The sequence below is a fragment of the Rhipicephalus microplus genome, chromosome X, assembly GCF_043290135.1.
Source record: "Rhipicephalus microplus isolate Deutch F79 chromosome X, USDA_Rmic, whole genome shotgun sequence".
Classification (NCBI taxonomy): Eukaryota; Metazoa; Arthropoda; class Arachnida; order Ixodida; family Ixodidae; genus Rhipicephalus; species Rhipicephalus microplus.
Window position 1 is genome coordinate 138645698 of NC_134710.1, and position 18301 is coordinate 138663998.

Sequence of the window (18301 nt, forward strand, 5' to 3'; positions counted from 1 at the left end):
GCAGTTGTCGAATTTACACAGATTTTTTTTTCATAAGCGTGACCCGAGCCATACATATTCACGCAACAGAGAGAGAGAGAGAGAAACAGCCGTTTCATGAGTCTACTACTACTACTACTACTACTACTACTACTACTACTCGTACTACTACCTCTTCTAATGTTTTAATAGTATTGCTACTAATTCTACTACTACTTCTACTATTACTAGTACTACTGCCTCTTCTAATGTTTTACTAGTATTGCTACTACTACTACTACTACTACCGCTACTACCATTTCCGCCTCTTCTATTGTACTACTACATCTACTACAACTAGTATTGACGACGACGACATCGACGGCACAGGGTAGACTGCCTCAGCTTCGCTGCAAAAAAACTTTCGCGAAAAAATGTTCGTACGAAAATATTTCAATCAATCGTGATTCTAAACGGAATCCCGATGCTCTGCACCTGTATAATTAGCGAAACCATCCGCTTTTCCGAAGTGTTCCAGCCAATCGAGTTGCTAGGCACATTATTGGCGAAGGCGGTCATGCCAATGGTAAGAATATGTTTTTACAACCAGCTTTGTGAATTCGCGCTCGATCATCATAAACCAGTGCCAATATTCCCATAAAGCTCCATGCCTCAATACAAAAAGTAAAAGGGGTCCCAAAGGTTTGGGATCATTTCTGTATGTATACTTTGAGTCAAGCAGGAGCAACGAATTTTCGAATGGGATCTGCGGCACTTTGGACACTCGACCTATTCTGACCGAGAGCCGTCACTTCAGTGGGTATCGTCACGTTTGTCTGACGCAAAGTTTCTGGGGCACACTTTAGGGCTCCGGCTAAGTTCGAGAAATATAGCGTCCTTAACACAAAACCCAAACCCTGTTTGGGCCTCCCACATGCGCAGTGGCCTCGACGCTATTCCTTGGGACCCCCAAAACGGTTGGGGCCCTCATTCGAAAACTCCCTATTAATCGTCAACAGTCAGCACTCTGGCTAGACAGAACAACAAACGTTCTATCAAACAGTTTTTATTCCAACCCAACATAAATCAATTAGTTTGTCTGTCGTCGCACTCAATCGCAAATTCGGGTGGTCGATCGGCCCCTTTTCGTCCACGTTGAATATATATATATATATATATATATATATATATATATATATATATATATATATATATATATATATATATATATATATATATATATATATATATATATATATATATATATATATATATATATATATATATATATATATATATATATATAAGCGTTCAATAATTTCTTCCTCGGGATCTCGAACACTGAAGCATGCCATGCATAGGCCTCTGCCGGCTGTTCACCTATAGTTGAGGCAGGCAGCGATCAAAGAAATGTGCTAAATTTTGGTGGAAAATTACAGTACCTTTCCAGGAGGGCAGCCAGAACCGCTAGCAGTGGCGGACCTTTTGCCGGTGGTATTGCCCGTTCTGTCGACGTCAACTAAACCGACTGACTCGCGCCGACCGCATACCATTGTCACGTCACTTTTTCCCATTTTCGACCAACTCTGTAGGCAGAGAGCCTCGACAGACGAGCAACAAGATGTGCTTTAGACCTCGCCTATTCCAGCCACAGCACACTTTCAGTTATTGTGCTCTTTTCCCCTCCGAACCTTCTCTATTTATGGTTTCTTTTCCATTGTTCGCGTATGCACGTGTCTCATAGCGTATGAACAAACCCAGGGACGACTGAGATACGGGAAAAAAGGAAAGCTGTCTGTGAACACGAAGACGTGACAATACAACGGTGCTTGGAGTTGCCAGACAGCTCTTGTAAATAATAAATAATTAATAAAGATAAATACCAAATGATTGAGATAATAAAACATAAAAAGTAAGTACCAGTATGAAGATATAAAAATAAGCGTAATTTCAAACTTCAATACGCCATACGGATTGCGACTGAGGAATGCGAAAGACGAAGACATTCGCTCACGAGTCCTGGCCATACTTTGTCGGCTTCCATTCTTTTCTGCACGGGACGTGATGCAGCGCTTACGTGTAATCAGCATCATTCCAACGATGTTCGAAGTTGCCACAGTTGATCGTGCCTCTGGAGCCCCGTTGATCCGCTGGTCCTCCCAGTCATACCGGGATATCTTGCTACCGTGGTACGAACACCGCTGTGATACAGGCTCCGTCTTCAGTCTCGCTCAAGTCTTCGTTGTTCCGGGCAGAACTCGGACTGCCGGCCGCGCTCCCACCCGAATCTGTTGCCGCAAGGTTGGAACAACCGGCTACAATCCAGCCGACATCACTAACCTTTGTTGCAAGCTTTCTACACCATTATCGAGCGCTACACTCCAGACTATCTAGGATTTCAAGCTCGTCGATGCCACCGACGATGGACAAGACCCAGCGCACCTGCTGTGAGTCCTAATGCATCTGCTCCCAAGTCTCCGGCATGGGTGACGGTGGCGACACCATCACTTCGGTTAGCGTCGTCAAGAGCTTCGCCTGGAGTGATGCTATTGAGACTTGAAACTCTGTGGTAATTGTTTTTGGCAAACTCGCACCCGCCACCGTTTTCTCGCCGGTCTGGTAATGCTGTCGACCAGTGCGTAAGACATCGTCACTTGATTTTATTCTGAACCTGCGATGAGGACCGCTTACCTACTAATGTAATTTATGTACTTGTTTGATTATTGATTTCAAATTTGTTAATCTGTAAGCGTATAACTGGATATATTAAATATTTGTAGCGAATTTTTGTTTGTATTGCCCTTAAAAAGACAGCATCAGAAGCTGTCCGAAGTCTGAAGTAGTATGTTCCGGTAGTATGTTGATCTGTGTAACACTGAAAGGTGTGGGAAGGGACAGTACACTCAACCCCAGCTCACGATTATGTTGAATGTTGCTTGTGCACGCGTGCATACAAATGCATTCACGAACATTCATCCAATATCGGTAGAACCCCCCCCCCCTCAAAATTCAGGCTTTGTCGCTGTTACGTACATTGGGCTATTATTAGGAATACTGCTACGAATGAATAAACGAATGAATGAATGAATGAATGAATGAACAACTTTAATGTCCCTGGTAAAAGTGACGGGCCAATACAACAGAGGGTGGTGGGGAGGAACTATTTGGAGTAGTCCGCCTCTACCCTTTGATCCCGATCAGTGCACAAAAAAGGACAAATAAAAAACACAAGAAAGTGCACGACACAAGCGCTGTCTTAACAACTGAAAGTTTAATGGAAGAATCGTGTCATTATATGCAAACATGAAGCCATAAAAAACCTTGACACCCATCACCAAGCACGTAATCAAGTATGCTGTAGATACGCATACTTATATCAGGTCTAGAATGTTTAAGCCAGCACCTCCTCTATTTTATTAATGCCAGCCAGATGTGTCTGATCTAGCTATTCACCACACTCTAATCTAGCCCTTTCCGGCTAGATTAGAGTGTGGTGCATCCACAACACAGGCTACTGCAGTGCCATAGGACACTGCAGTAGCCTGTGTTGTGGATGCTGAGCCTGTCAGCGTCACGCCACTTAAACCAGCTGCCTATACCAACGACCGTTCTGTGAGTAAGCCTGGTTCATCCTCTCCCTTCACAGCCCTTATCAGTGATGACTTAACAGCTATGCAGGCGCAGCAGTTGCTTGGGTTATTAACGAAACACTCCGATTCTTTCGACACTCGTCGACGTTGGGCCGAACTACCACTGCAGCGCATCGCATTCAGACGCAGGGAACATCTATTGTTCATCGCCGCCCGTACCGCGTGTCTCTCGCTGAGCGAAAAATCAAGGAAAACGTCGCAGACATGCTCCAACGAGAAATAATTCGTCCATCAACTATCCTTTGGTCATCCCCTGTTGTTTTGGTACGAAAAAAAGATGGCTCCGTGCGCTTTTGTGTCGATTACTGGGCACTTAACATCACACGCAAGGACGTATACCCCATGCTGCGCATCGACGACGCCCTTGATTGACTGCAAGGCACCGAATACTTTTCAAGCCTTGATTTGCGTTCGGGATATTGGCAAATTCCCATGCACGATGACGACAAAGAAAAAACGGCATTTGCGACCCCCGATGGCCTATTCGAATTTAACGTCATGCCTTTCGGGCTCTTCGATGCGCCCGCGACGTTTGAACGCATGATCGACACCGTCCTGCGTGGTCTTAAATGGAAGACGTGTCTCCGCTACCTTGATGACATTATCATCTTTTCATCAACGTTTTCTTAGCACTTGAGACGCTTCGATGACGTCGTAACATGCCTCGCCGGTGCGGGTCTGCAGCTCAACACCAAGAAATGCCGTTTCACCACCAAATCCATCAAGGTTCTCGGTCATGTCGTGAAAAAGGACGGTATTCGCCTAGACCCCAAAAAAGTTGCTGCCGTCCTTCGATTTCCACGTCCCACAAGACTTAAGGATTTGCGAAGTTTTCTTGGCCTCGCGTCCTATTTTCGTCGCTTCATACGAAATTTCGCTCCAATAGCCGCACCACCTCACAAACTACTTGTTTCTAATGCACACTTTGTGTGGTCCGAGGAATGTCTCTCAGCGTTTGACCTATTGAAGGAAGCTCTGACATCAGAGCCTCTACTCTGTTATTTTGATGACACCGCCCCGACACTCCTGCATACGGACGCCAGTGGTTGCGGTATAGGTGCTGTTCTCCTCCAACGCGATAACTCTGGACGGGAAAGAGTCGTCGCATGCGCTAGTCGAGTGTTTACTTCTACCGGAAAGAACTATACCATCACGGAGCAGGAGTGCCTCGCCGTGGTTTGGTCCATACAAAAGACGGCGTCTAGCTACCATCCTCTAACAAACGGTCTGACCGAGAGATTTCATCGAACCCTTGCCGACATGATCGCCGTATACATTCAACCGGATCACAGAAACTGGGATAAACTTCTACCGTTCCTCACTTTCGCCTACAACACCACTGTTCAGCGCACAACCGGCTACTCACCGTTTTATCTCGTTTACGGACGTTCACCTACTTTCTTTATCGATGTTTCCTTCTTCACCCGCAATAGCCCTCCATCACCGTCTTCTTGCGAAGAAAATATTTCTCGCCTTGCCTAGTGCCGCCAGCGCGCTCGTATAAGCACGGAAGCTACGCAACAAGCAAGGAAGGCCGTCTACGACACCTCTCATGGTGTGGTATAATTCCCAACGGGTGACGATGTGCTGCTATTGACACCAATTCGCACACCTGGTCTGTGCGACAAGTTCCAGCCTCTATTCGTCGGCCCATATGTAGTTTTAGAGCAGATTTCACCTGTCAACTATCGTGTGACGCCTCTTGTCGTGCCAACTGACCACCGTTACCGCATAATCAGAATTGTACACATTTCCCGCATGAAGCTTTTCACACGACGTTCCTCGTCACCTTGACTGCTGCGCCCGCAGCGGCCAGGCTGGCCGCTTCCCACGTGGGGGGAATTAGTGTAATTGATTGATTTGATTGATTTGTGGGGTTTAACGTCCCAAAACCACCATATGACTATGAGAGACGTCGTAGTGGAGGGCTCTGGAAATTTAGACTACCTGGGGTTCTTTAACGTGCACCCAAATCTGAGCACACGGGCCTACAACATTTCCGCCTCCATAGAATTAGTGTAGATTATATATATATATATATATATATATATATATATATATACCCAATAAAGTGGCTGGGGGGATAGCTGTCGTGGTAGCTCAAGTGATACAGCATCGAACGCGTTATTCGAAGGTCGCAGGTTCGGATCCTGCCCACGGCAAGTTATCTTTTCACCCACTTTTCTTTCTTTTCATTTACATTACAATTGGCCCTAATAACTTCCCCTATACCTTCCTTGTCTGTTAGATCTCAATAATGTGTAAAACACGAAAAACGAGCCCTTAAGTATACGCTTGTTTCCCTTATTCATTAACGACGGTCTCGTACTGGCAGGCTTGGTGCCTTTATGTTGTATACGTGAGACTATTGGTCAGCTGCCACTTAGTAATAAGTTCACGAGCTACATGACACCAAACAGGCTCATAAAGAGTGTGCCACACTCGCCGCCATGGCTACTAGTGGCGCTGACTTACACTCCCGCGTTTAAATTGTCATAGATACCCAATAAAGTGGCTGGGGGGATAGCTGTCGTGGTAGCTCAAGTGGTAGAGCATCGAACGCGTTATTCGAAGGTCGCAGGTTCGGATCCTGCCCACGGCAAGTTATCATTTCACCCACTTTTCTTTCTTTCTTTTCATTTACATTACAAATGGCCTAATAACTTCCCCTATGACATTATTGTCTGTTAGATCTCAATAATATTGTGTAAAACACGAAAAACGAGCCCACGCTTGTTTTCCTTATATATATATATATATATATATATATATATATATATATATATGTATATATATATATATATATATATATATATATATATATAGAAAAAGGAGTAATTCACACACAACGAACGTTTCAGCACAGTTTAGTCCGACGTTTCGACCGTGGGACCGGCCTTCGTCTGGGAATACAGGGCATAAAAATCGCGCGCTTATATATGTCAATATTCGAGACCCCCCAAAAAACACACATGCTCTTGTGTAACGAACAAGGCTCATCTGTATCAGCACAAAAACGGTTTTCAGTGATCAAAAATATATATCTATACAGCACTGTGTGATGTCACCATTTGTAAGTCATTGGCAGCTGATACGGTTTTGCGGGATACACGTGTGCATCGCGACATTACGGATGTCAAAGCTCTTTTCTTACAATAATGGTTCGCGTGTAAAATATACGCGTTGCCGATGATAAATAATTCTATTATATATATATAAGAATCGCTGTTTCTGTATACATTATCAGCACAGCGCACTCTCTGATAAAGAAGCAGACTAGCGTACGCTTGTTATATTGTTGACCAATAAGCTTACGTGGAAGGAAGACACGTCAATGTGCCTGCATCTTCATTGATACCATCTGCTACAGTATTGAACTTGAATATCAGGTATGATTCCCGGAGTTCGCGATCATGGTTTGAGCGGAAACCAGATTCAAGAATGGTCGCTTTCATTTGATCGAAAGAGTGGCCCGGCATGCGAACGTGTCGTGATAGCGGTAGATGAGGGAATATATTTACATGGGATTTGTGGTTATTAAAGCGTATTCTGAATGGAGTTTCAGTATGACCAATATATTGTTTCAAACAGGCACTACATTCCAACATGTATACGGCATTATAAGTGTCAAAAGTTCTCTAGTAAAAAGAAAATACCCGGAAAAACTAATAGACGATGCCATAACTCGAGCTGACCAACTCAACCGCACTGAGATTCTGAAAGGAAAGGACGGGAACGATAGCTCTGCTCAAACTAACCTTGTTCTGACATTTTCATCATCAGCTCCTAAGGTATCTGCTATATTGAAACGGCACCACAACATCTTAACCGAAAGTGATAATCTCAAAAAAATTTTTTCTGTTCCGCCTCGTGTTGTTTACCGACGGTCAAAAAACCTTCACGACATGTTAACGTCATCTAAAATTGGTACCCGTAAAGAGAGTGGCTGTGCACCTTGTAACAAACCACGGTGCAAAGTGTGTGTGCACATGCAAACCACGCAAAACGCCGCGAGCACGTCTTCGGACTTTAAATTAAAGATTCGTGGTAGCTTCGACTGCGACACTTATAATGCCGTATACATGTTGGAATGTAGTGCCTGTTTGAAACAATATATTGGTCATACTGAAACTCCATTCAGAATACGCTTTAATAACCACAAATCCCATGTAAATATATTCCCTCATCTACCGCTATCACGACACGTTCGCATGCCGGGCCACTCTTTCGATCAAATGAAAGCGACCATTCTTGAATCTGGTTTCCGCTCAAACCATGATCGCGAACTCCGGGAATCATACCTGATATTCAAGTTCAATACTGTAGCAGATGGTATCAATGAAGATGCAGGCACATTGACGTGTCTTCCTTCCACGTAAGCTTATTGGTCAACAATATAACAAGCGTACGCTAGTCTGCTTCTTTATCAGAGAGTGCGCTGTGCTGATAATGTATACAGAAACAGCGATTCTTATATATATATAATAGAATTATTTATCATCGGCAACGCGTATATTTTACACGCGAACCATTATTGTAAGAAAAGAGCTTTGACATCCGTAATGTCGCGATGCACACGTGTATCCCGCAAAACCGTATCAGCTGCCAATGACTTACAAATGGTGACATCACACAGTGCTGTATAGATATATATTTTTGATCACTGAAAACCGTTTTTGTGCTGATACAGATGAGCCTTGTTCGTTACACAAGAGCATGTGTGTTTTTTGGGGGGTCTCGAATATTGACATATATAAGCGCGCGATTTTTATGCCCTGTATTCCCAGACGAAGGCCGGTCCCACGGTCGAAACGTCGGACTAAACTGTGCTGAAACGTTCGTTGTGTGTGAATTACTCCTTTTTCTATACTATCAGAGCCTGCGTGATACTTCCTATAATCCCTTCTACTTACCCGCAATGGCTCTTGTCACGACAACGTCAAAGCACATCATTTTAAAGTATCCCCAAGAAGAAATTTCTACAGTCGTCATTGGTGATTCTCAGACCAAGTACGTCCACCAGCATTTCGACCCATGTTCAAGAGGGACTCCCGCTTTCATCTCTCAAGTGGGTGCGCATATCTCCGACGTGCGGTCTTTACTTCACTTTGTGCCAGAATCCGCAACCGCCCTCGTTCTCCACATTGGTACCAACGACATCGCTTCAACAAGTGCTGCTGTAGCATTCGGAAGATACCGATCCCTGCTGGAGCACGTTATGAACGCCAAGCCTCACATTTCAAGGATTTACGCAACACTCGTTCTTCCACGCTGCCCTAACCGCCGTAATGGCAACGGCAACCTTTCATTTGTTTACCGGTGCAATATGGAAGCCACGTACTTCAACCGACTGCTGCACAACTACTGTAGGCGCTCCAAGAAAGTTTTTTTCGTCGATCATGGTCTCCACTGGCTGCCCCTGACACGTGTGTTGGCAGCTGATGGTCTTCATCTAAGCTTCGAAGGTGTTGCCATCATCGCCAGCCACATTCGCGAACTCTGCTGCAAACGTTTCCTAGGAACTACATCATCATGGCGTGACTGCCCACCTTGCGAACCCCCAGAACGATCTACGCCGACGTCCCCCAGGAGGCGCCAACAAACGTCCCCTGCGGGTGCTACACACAACTCCGGTTCTTCAAGCCAAGACACAACTCGGCAAAACCGAACTGAGGCTCCCGCCACCACGGGTCATCGCTACCCTACCCGCCGGAACGCCGGTCGAGGGAGTGCCACCGACTGACGGCAGGCGCCTACGCTTAAAGGCAATGTTTCAAGTCTTCCTTCGCGAGAGTTTTTAGAAGCTAGGAAAATTATTGAGAAAAGAGTTCGTTCCGAGCTACACGTATCCTCACTTACGAGCTACTTGAATGCTTCGGTGGTCCCGAAAGGTTTACAGATAAGATTTAAACCAGCTACTTCTGAACTTTCGGCCTCTAACAAAACCAAATGGCAAGAAGTGTTAAGTAAAGCGTCCTTAGATCTCATACCCATAATTATTGACCATTATAAATCTTGCACGCAAGACCTTCAGCATACAGAAGCTCGCCTGTTAAAGAAGCTAGCAGTGCATGAGTCTGAATGTTTAATTGCCTATGAAGAACGTAAGAGGAACAAGTTAAACACAACTAAACAGAAGAAGTTTCTACGTGATGGTTTATGTACGCACGAACGCGAATTTGAGGTGACCAAACGCGCCGCAACACGTTCGAATGATTCGAAAGACCAGTCTTCTCAAATAGATAGCAGCGTTGTAAACCTTTCAAACATAGTTCTTTCCAACGAACAAATGGGTGCTCTGTCAAAGGGCCTCAACTTTTGCCCCGCTTCAGGTGGCTTCAACGAGTTTCAACTTCTGAAGGATCTACACAACTTTTCCCGTAATTTGCGTCTGAGAGAATACTATCATGACCGCCGAAGCCCGAATGAAACCAGACCTGCACTACCGACATATAAACAATGGACACCCCCACCACATCGCGACAGATGTCTTGACATTTACATAAACGCTGTACAACGCGACATTTTCGCTGCCTATAAGAAAACTGCGCCTTACCGCCACAATTTGTCCAAAAAAGAGAAGGTTGCTCTCGAACAGTTGTCGACAAACCATGACATCGTCATCAAACCAGCCGATAAAGGGGGGGCCATTGTAATTCTCAACGCGGTTGATTATATAAGCGAGGCCGAGAGGCAACTTTCAGATGCCACTTTTTACAAAGCTTTGCCCTCCGATCCTACCAGCGAATTTAAATCTAAGCTTAAGGACGCACTTACGTCTTTACTAGAACATGGTAAATTAGATGAAAAGACAGTCCGCTCTTTGGTACCACTCAGTCCCGTAGCGGGAAGATTTTATATGCTTCCTAAAATTCACAAGCAGAATAATCCCGGCCGCCCCATCATTTCCGGAATCGGCACCGTTACCGAAAATTTATCTCGTTACGTTGACTCCCTCATAAACAAGATTCCAGCCACATTTCCGTCATTCATCAAAGACACCAACCATTTCCTTCAAGAAATTGTAGATCTTCATGTTCCATCTGGTTCAATGTTAGTAACGCTGGACGTAGCATCACTATACACCAACATACCGCATAAAGATGGTATTTCTGCAGTAATAAAGGCCTATGAAAATTCCCCTTTAGATAAAACTATTGATAAAGAAGCGCTTGGTACTCTTTTGAAACTTATCCTTGAATTAAACAATTTTGAGTTTAACAACATTCACTATGTACAAGCCAACGGCACCTCAATGGGTACGAAAGTAGGCCCTAACTACGCCAACATTTTTATGGGCATTCTGGAATGCGAATTTTTAGGTAAAAACATGCTTCAACCTCTCTACTATAGGCGCTTCATTGACGATATTTTTCTTGTCTGGACACATGATGAAGCAAGTCTGCTTGGTTTCATTCAAAAGTTTAATAATTTCCATCCGTCTATTAAGTTCTCGCACCAATTTTCGCGCACTTCTGTAAATTTTCTCGATGTCACAGTCACCATTTCCGAAGGACAACTTGCTACGAAGCTGTTCCGCAAGCCTACTGACCGACATCAACTCCTGCATTTTCAGAGTGGCCACCCCCGGCATTGCAAAACAGGAATTCCCTATAGCCAGGCTCACCGCTTTAAACGGTTGTGCTCTGACCGTACAGATTTCATTGAAAATTGTAATAGGCTCAAAAGTTCTCTAGTAAAAAGAAAATACCCGGAAAAACTAATAGACGATGCCATAACTCGAGCTGACCAACTCAACCGCACTGAGATTCTGAAAGGAAAGGACGGGAACGATAGCTCTGCTCAAACTAACCTTGTTCTGACATTTTCATCATCAGCTCCTAAGGTATCTGCTATATTGAAACGGCACCACAACATCTTAACCGAAAGTGATAATCTCAAAAAAATTTTTTCTGTTCCGCCTCGTGTTGTTTACCGACGGTCAAAAAACCTTCACGACATGTTAACGTCATCTAAAATTGGTACCCGTAAAGAGAGTGGCTGTGCACCTTGTAACAAACCACGGTGCAAAGTGTGTGTGCACATGCAAACCACGCAAAACGCCGCGAGCACGTCTTCGGACTTTAAATTAAAGATTCGTGGTAGCTTCGACTGCGACACTTATAATGCCGTATACATGTTGGAATGTAGTGCCTGTTTGAAACAATATATTGGTCATACTGAAACTCCATTCAGAATACGCTTTAATAACCACAAATCCCATGTAAATATATTCCCTCATCTACCGCTATCACGACACGTTCGCATGCCGGGCCACTCTTTCGATCAAATGAAAGCGACCATTCTTGAATCTGGTTTCCGCTCAAACCATGATCGCGAACTCCGGGAATCATACCTGATATTCAAGTTCAATACTGTAGCAGATGGTATCAATGAAGATGCAGGCACATTGACGTGTCTTCCTTCCACGTAAGCTTATTGGTCAACAATATAACAAGCGTACGCTAGTCTGCTTCTTTATCAGAGAGTGCGCTGTGCTGATAATGTATACAGAAACAGCGATTCTTATATATATATAATAGAATTATTTATCATCGGCAACGCGTATATTTTACACGCGAACCATTATTGTAAGAAAAGAGCTTTGACATCCGTAATGTCGCGATGCACACGTGTATCCCGCAAAACCGTATCAGCTGCCAATGACTTACAAATGGTGACATCACACAGTGCTGTATAGATATATATTTTTGATCACTGAAAACCGTTTTTGTGCTGATACAGATGAGCCTTGTTCGTTACACAAGAGCATGTGTGTTTTTTGGGGGGTCTCGAATATTGACATATATAAGCGCGCGATTTTTATGCCCTGTATTCCCAGACGAAGGCCGGTCCCACGGTCGAAACGTCGGACTAAACTGTGCTGAAACGTTCGTTGTGTGTGAATTACTCCTTTTTCTATACTATCAGAGCCTGCGTGATACTTCCTATAATCCCTTATATATATATATATATATATATATATATATATATATATATATATTATGAGACCACGTCCGGTACGGTACGGCAGCAACCAGGTTATCCTTCTTTAATCCAGACGCACGAGCCAGAGAGCCAGCCCGCGTGACATACGATGATGATCACTACAATGGCTCGGTCATACAGATATAGTCAGCGCTCACAATATATATATATATATATATATATATATATATATATATATACTTTGAGTGAGGGCGACGTCAACGCTGACGTTGACGCCGACGCCGGCAGTAAAGTCCAGCCGAGAGTGTCTATACAATTGCTATCACAATAAAAAGGGCCTTGACGCTGCGGGTGTAGCCCCGGATGGGCGAAAAGTTCGTCGTTATTCCATACCTGCATGCCACGTCGCACCGTTTGAAGAAGGTGGCTAGTCACTATGACATAAACGTTGTCTTTCGTGTGCTGGCAAGAAGCTAGGAAGCGTGTGCACGGAAGTTGACAAAAGAGTGCAGAAGGGGCAGGCCACTGTCAGCGCTGAATGTTGCTCTATAAGCGTTTCGCTTACTGTGTGAGTGGAGTGGTGTACTCCACTTCTTTGTCTTTCGGATGCATGTACATAGGGCAGGCGGGACGTTGCCCGTCCGTCTAAGAGAGCATGCTAGCTCTCTGAAAGGTACTCCTTCCGCGCATCTTGCCCTCCATTGCCGGCAGTGCGGCTGCGCAGCTGGGTTTAACAAAACCACTGTGTTGATGAGGCATAGAGACCAGCGCCCGCGTGAAATTGCGGAAACGTATGAAATCATAAAAGTAGGAGACAGGTGCATGAGCCAACCTTCAGTCTGAGATCGCATGAGATCTGAATGCTGAGATCGCGTATCTACACCATACTTGATTACGTGTTTGGTGGGGGTTGTCAATGTTTTTTTTTATTCCTTCATGTTTGCATATATATAACACGTTTCTTCCATTAAACTTTCAGTTGTTAAACAGCGCCTGTGTCGTGCACTTTCTTGTGTTTTTTTGTCCTTTTTGTGCAGCGATCATGATGAGTATGTTCCAACTTGCCCAATTCGCTACTTTACTACCCTCTAAGTGTTCTAGCTCATGAATCCCTTAGTAGAAATGCGCAGGCACACACTCTCCCCCGAGATCTCAACTGCCGGGTGGAGTTCCTTACGCCTTACACTTCTCATTCTTTGCCCTCCTAGGCCTGCGAAGAATTAACTCCTTTGGTCACTTACACAGACATTCCACAGCACTACAGACTAGGCCGTCTCCGCTATCCTCTAGCTCATAAAGACCTTTCTCGACGTGATGCCGTCCTGTGGCGCAAGCTTCAGACAGGTGTCTTTCGCAACCCCTGGATTTATAGCAAGGTATACCCACACCTCATGACAGGAAACTGTAAATACTGCTCACAATCGGCCACCCTCATACACATGGCATGGACGTGCCCACAGTACGCTGACGCTTCTCACACAGAAGGTACATGGGAGTCCCTTCTACATATCACTGACTCGGCACAGTAACACCGGGTAATTTCACGCGAATTGGAAGCCGCGGTGTCCCAAGAGATCCCTGCTGACCTCCTTTAAGCAGCGTAACTGACCGCTCGGCCGGTCCCCTCTTTTGGGAGTAATAAAGTTTTGATCATCATCCATTACCGAAAAAGTAACTCACGTTACATCTGCCGCTACTACACAATCACCAACTTTAATCAATGTGTTTTTGTTACAGATACTCACAGTAAGAGTCGTTTCGCTTAAATTTGTGTTCCACATAAAGCTTTTAACACCAAAAAGGATTATATTCGATATGTTCACTTAACGAGCATTATTTGTAAAATTGTACCAGACCCATGTTATAGTGGCTTGATGTCGCTGGTTACATGTGCTGGCTTGTGACACTGTGGCACATGGGGAAGCGATTTTTCTCAATGCGACATTATACGTGTGTCAGTCAATCGCCTGTGTCAACCACATGCGGGACATACCCGCCCGTGGGCATGTGCCACTGTCTGGCGAAAAATGTTTGAGGACGTACGCGACGAGATTGTGACATCATTCATGCAATGACCAACAAGTGGTATTCGTCAAAGCATCTTATCCTTCCATACTAATTTTGGTTTACCTCAATATAACGGGGTGATAACGAGAGCACCCTGACGTAGGTGGCTAGATAGATAGATAGATAGATAGATAGATAGATAGATAGATAGATAGATAGATAGATAGATAGATAGATAAAATGATAGATAGATAGATAGATAGATAGATAGATAGATAGATAGATAGATAGATAGATAGATAGATAGATAGATAGATAGATAGATAGATAGATAGATAGATAGATAGATAGATAGATAGATAGATAGATAGATAGATAGATAGATAGATAGATAGATAGATAGATAGATAGATAGATAGATAGATAGATAGATAGATAGATAGACGCCAAAAGCGCTTGCAGAACGCAAATAAATGCTTCGCATTTAAAATACCAGGAATGAGCGGAAAGCGTAACCCAAACATAGCAAAGTCGAGAGCGGCATTTCAAGAATTCATTGTAAACTGTGTTGAGGCTACTTATACAAGTATGCTTGCAAGGTACCCAATACGTCAAAAGTTATAATCTTTGTCAAGACTACAAGACTACAAGGTATTCTGTCAGCAACTCCTCACCCATGCATTATAATCGGCGACTTCAACGCTCATCATACAATCTGGGGAAGTTTGAAGACCAATGTTAAAGGGAGAAAGTTGGTGTCCTTCGCCCCCGATAACAAAATCTTTTTGCTCAATGACGGTAGTCCAACGTTTCTGCGTGGTTCAAAGTATAGCAGCTGCCTTGACCTGGCCTTTGTTTCACGAGGCCTCAACAGGCATTCTGAGTGGTTTCCAAGCATTAGAAACGCATGGAAGTGACCACATTCCCACTTACGTCAAAACTGAAGGATTGTCCCATGCTAAGATACGTCGTAGCGTTCAAAGAGTGGACTGGTGGAAATTTCATTCTCGCATGGAAGAGCAACGTCAAGCAAACAGATCCTTTGACATAGAGGAGATAATCAAAAGCACAATACATGACACTACGTGTACTCTCACATGCTCTCCCAAAGTAACGGAATTTGACATCATCGAGTTAGAAGGACTTCGAACAATCAGACGGCGTGCTGAACGAAGATACCTACGCATGGAGGCAGTGGAAGACTTACGGATCGCTCGACGTATACAGAAGAAGATTCAGCGCCGGATAGGTAAACTCGAGTCAGAACGTTGGACTTCTTTTTTTTTTTTTGAGTCCCTTGACCAACGAAAACCTTTATCACAATTGTGGATGACTGTACAAGGTCTCCGCACAAAACCCAATGCTCTTGCACTTTCTGAACAGAGACGTGACGTTGACGTGTCAGAAGACTTCTGTGCCAGATTATATGGGCCACTCGCAGTGGCCAATAGCCTATTCCCCTCGGCCAGCTGTCCACAAACACTGCATTCCTGCATGGATATGCCTTTTTCCATCGTTGAACTCAGAGCAGCACTAGCTTTGTATAGACGCATGTCGGCACTAGGACCCGATGGCATTTCTTATAGGGCCCTGTGTCATCTGGGTGAACGCGCGAGAATCCTGCTCCTGGAGTTGTACAACAAATCCTGGCAAGATGGGGCGCTCCCGACAAGCTGGAAGACAAGTCGCCTAGTTCCACTTCTGAAGCCAGGCAAGTCACCGTTGGAGCTCGATAACATTGGCAAGTTGTGTAAGCAAAGTTATGGAGAGGATGGCTTTGGGACGCCTGAAGTGGTACTTGGAGTGCAACAGCATCTACCCAGATGCTATGGCAGAATTTCTGCGAACGTTCTGCGGTACAGACGAAGTTGATGTTGACGACTGGATAGCCGACTACGAACGTACCAGTGCGCTCAACCGGTATGACCCAACTCTCATGCTGGCCAACGTGCTGTTTTATCTGAAAGGCACGGCCAAAGTCTGGTACGAGAACCATGAGGAGGAGATCGGCAGTTGGGACACGTTCAAGGAGAACCTTCGCGATTTCTTTGGGAAACCCATCGGTCGAAAGGCGGCTGCAAAAAAGGAGTTGTCTATACGTGCTCAGATGTCCACAGAGCCGTATATTTCATATATACAGGACGTGCTGGCTCTATGTCGTAAAGTCGACAACGACATGTCGGAGTCGGATAAAGTTGGCCTCGTCCTCAAGATGATAGCGAACGATGCGTTCAACCTGCTAATGTGCCGGAACCGCGCGACCGTCGAGGAAATTATTCAGGAATGCCGGCGTTTTGAACAGGCCAAAAGCAGGCGTATTTCAAGATCTTTCGCTCGACTGCCGAACACCGCTGAGACGTCCTCCTGCGAAGATGGACTGATCTCTCATCGGCAGTCTTCACCGGCGTCTGAAATTACGCGAGTCGTCCGGCGGGAAATCGAAGCAATTACACCTACTCCTCCCAGCAACGGCCACGTCGATTCGCAAGTACCTCAGATTTGCTCGGTACAGTCGACTGTGCGGGAAGAACTCAGCAATTTGGGCTTCGATGTCTGCGCTGTTGCTCAGTCTCGACCATTTGGCTTCCGTTCAAGGTCACCGCCTCGCCCCAGCTCACCGCCTCAGGAACGGTCTTTTCCACGCTCTCGCATTCCGGCCGAATGGCGAACGGCGGATGATCGGCCGATCTGCTTTAATGCCCCTGACACACGGGCACCCTGAAGTCCTTTAGACAAGGGGACATCTTTCGGAAAGGCGTTCGGGCACAGTGACACACGACAAAGGAATAACTCCTTTCCGTCAAAGATCCTTTTCGAAAAAGCAGATCCCGCATCTACTTTTCTGGCAGGAAGGGAGTACTCTCGCATACAGTGTGCATAATTTATCAATAGAAGAAAACGTGTCGCAACTTTGCGGTGCCCTGTCAGTATTTTTTTGCGCTTAGAAAATGTTTTCATTTTCAGCAGCAGTGCGATTTGTTGAAAAGTGAAGGCCTATAGTCTGTCCATACTCTCAAACGCCTGCATTACGTCACTAGCGCGATCATGTTAGGGTTGGCAGCGGCAGTTGCTGTGTCGGCGACGTAGTATCTTGTAACAACGGAGTCGGCTCAGTCGGTGAAGAAAAAACCGCGCGTCCATTATTATTAGTTTTGACCCTCTCTAGCGAAGGGCGTAGGCTGTCCGCAATGAAACGGAAGGTGGCTGGGCTCACTCGAAAGCACTGCTTAAAATGGCCGTCGCCTAATAACGGCAATGTGTCTTCAAACCAGCGTTCGTTGCACACATAGGCCCACCTTTCGCGGTTGATGGCTCGGGGGGACAGTGCGGAAGCAGTAAAAATGAAGCTGTTCATGACAAGTCTTTGTTTGAGGCTCATCACTCTTGCCTTCGCAGCGTTTAGCTCATCTTCGATGGAGCCGAGGGCGACAAGAGTCAGGCCCACCTCAACTGTTGCTTTATCTCTGTCTCTGCGCTGAGACATCGCAGGACCATGATGAAACGCGGCACGCCGTCACTGACCCAGCTGGACGCAGCCATGTAAAAAGCACGACAAAAAACAAAAACAGCAAAACACCAACTGTTCATAGTTGCCAGACGAACTTGCAAAAAAGCGAAAGAAAATTACAGGTATGCGCATTATAAGCCATCAGACAATAAAAAAAAAACCGGTTTTATGCTCCGTCGTCGCTGAATGTGATGTACATGCGCAGACTCTTTTCAATATTTCCAATCTT

The 18301-nt window shown here is 45.0% G+C and overlaps 1 protein-coding gene and 1 long non-coding RNA gene across 3 annotated transcripts in view; one reads left to right on the forward strand and one right to left on the reverse strand.

The window, feature by feature from the left end:
- Window positions 1-1547, reverse strand: part of LOC119176544 (uncharacterized) — a 37270-nt gene extending 35723 nt beyond the window's left edge. Inside the window, exon 1 of the mRNA XM_075877846.1 lies at window positions 1401-1547. The gene's annotated coding sequence lies outside the window, so the exon portion shown is untranslated. The remainder of the gene's footprint in view (window positions 1-1400) is intronic.
- The window catches only part of LOC142775790 (uncharacterized), a 62239-nt gene that overhangs the window by 18123 nt on the left and 25815 nt on the right, over window positions 1-18301 (forward strand). The gene's annotated exons all lie outside the window — the stretch shown is intronic.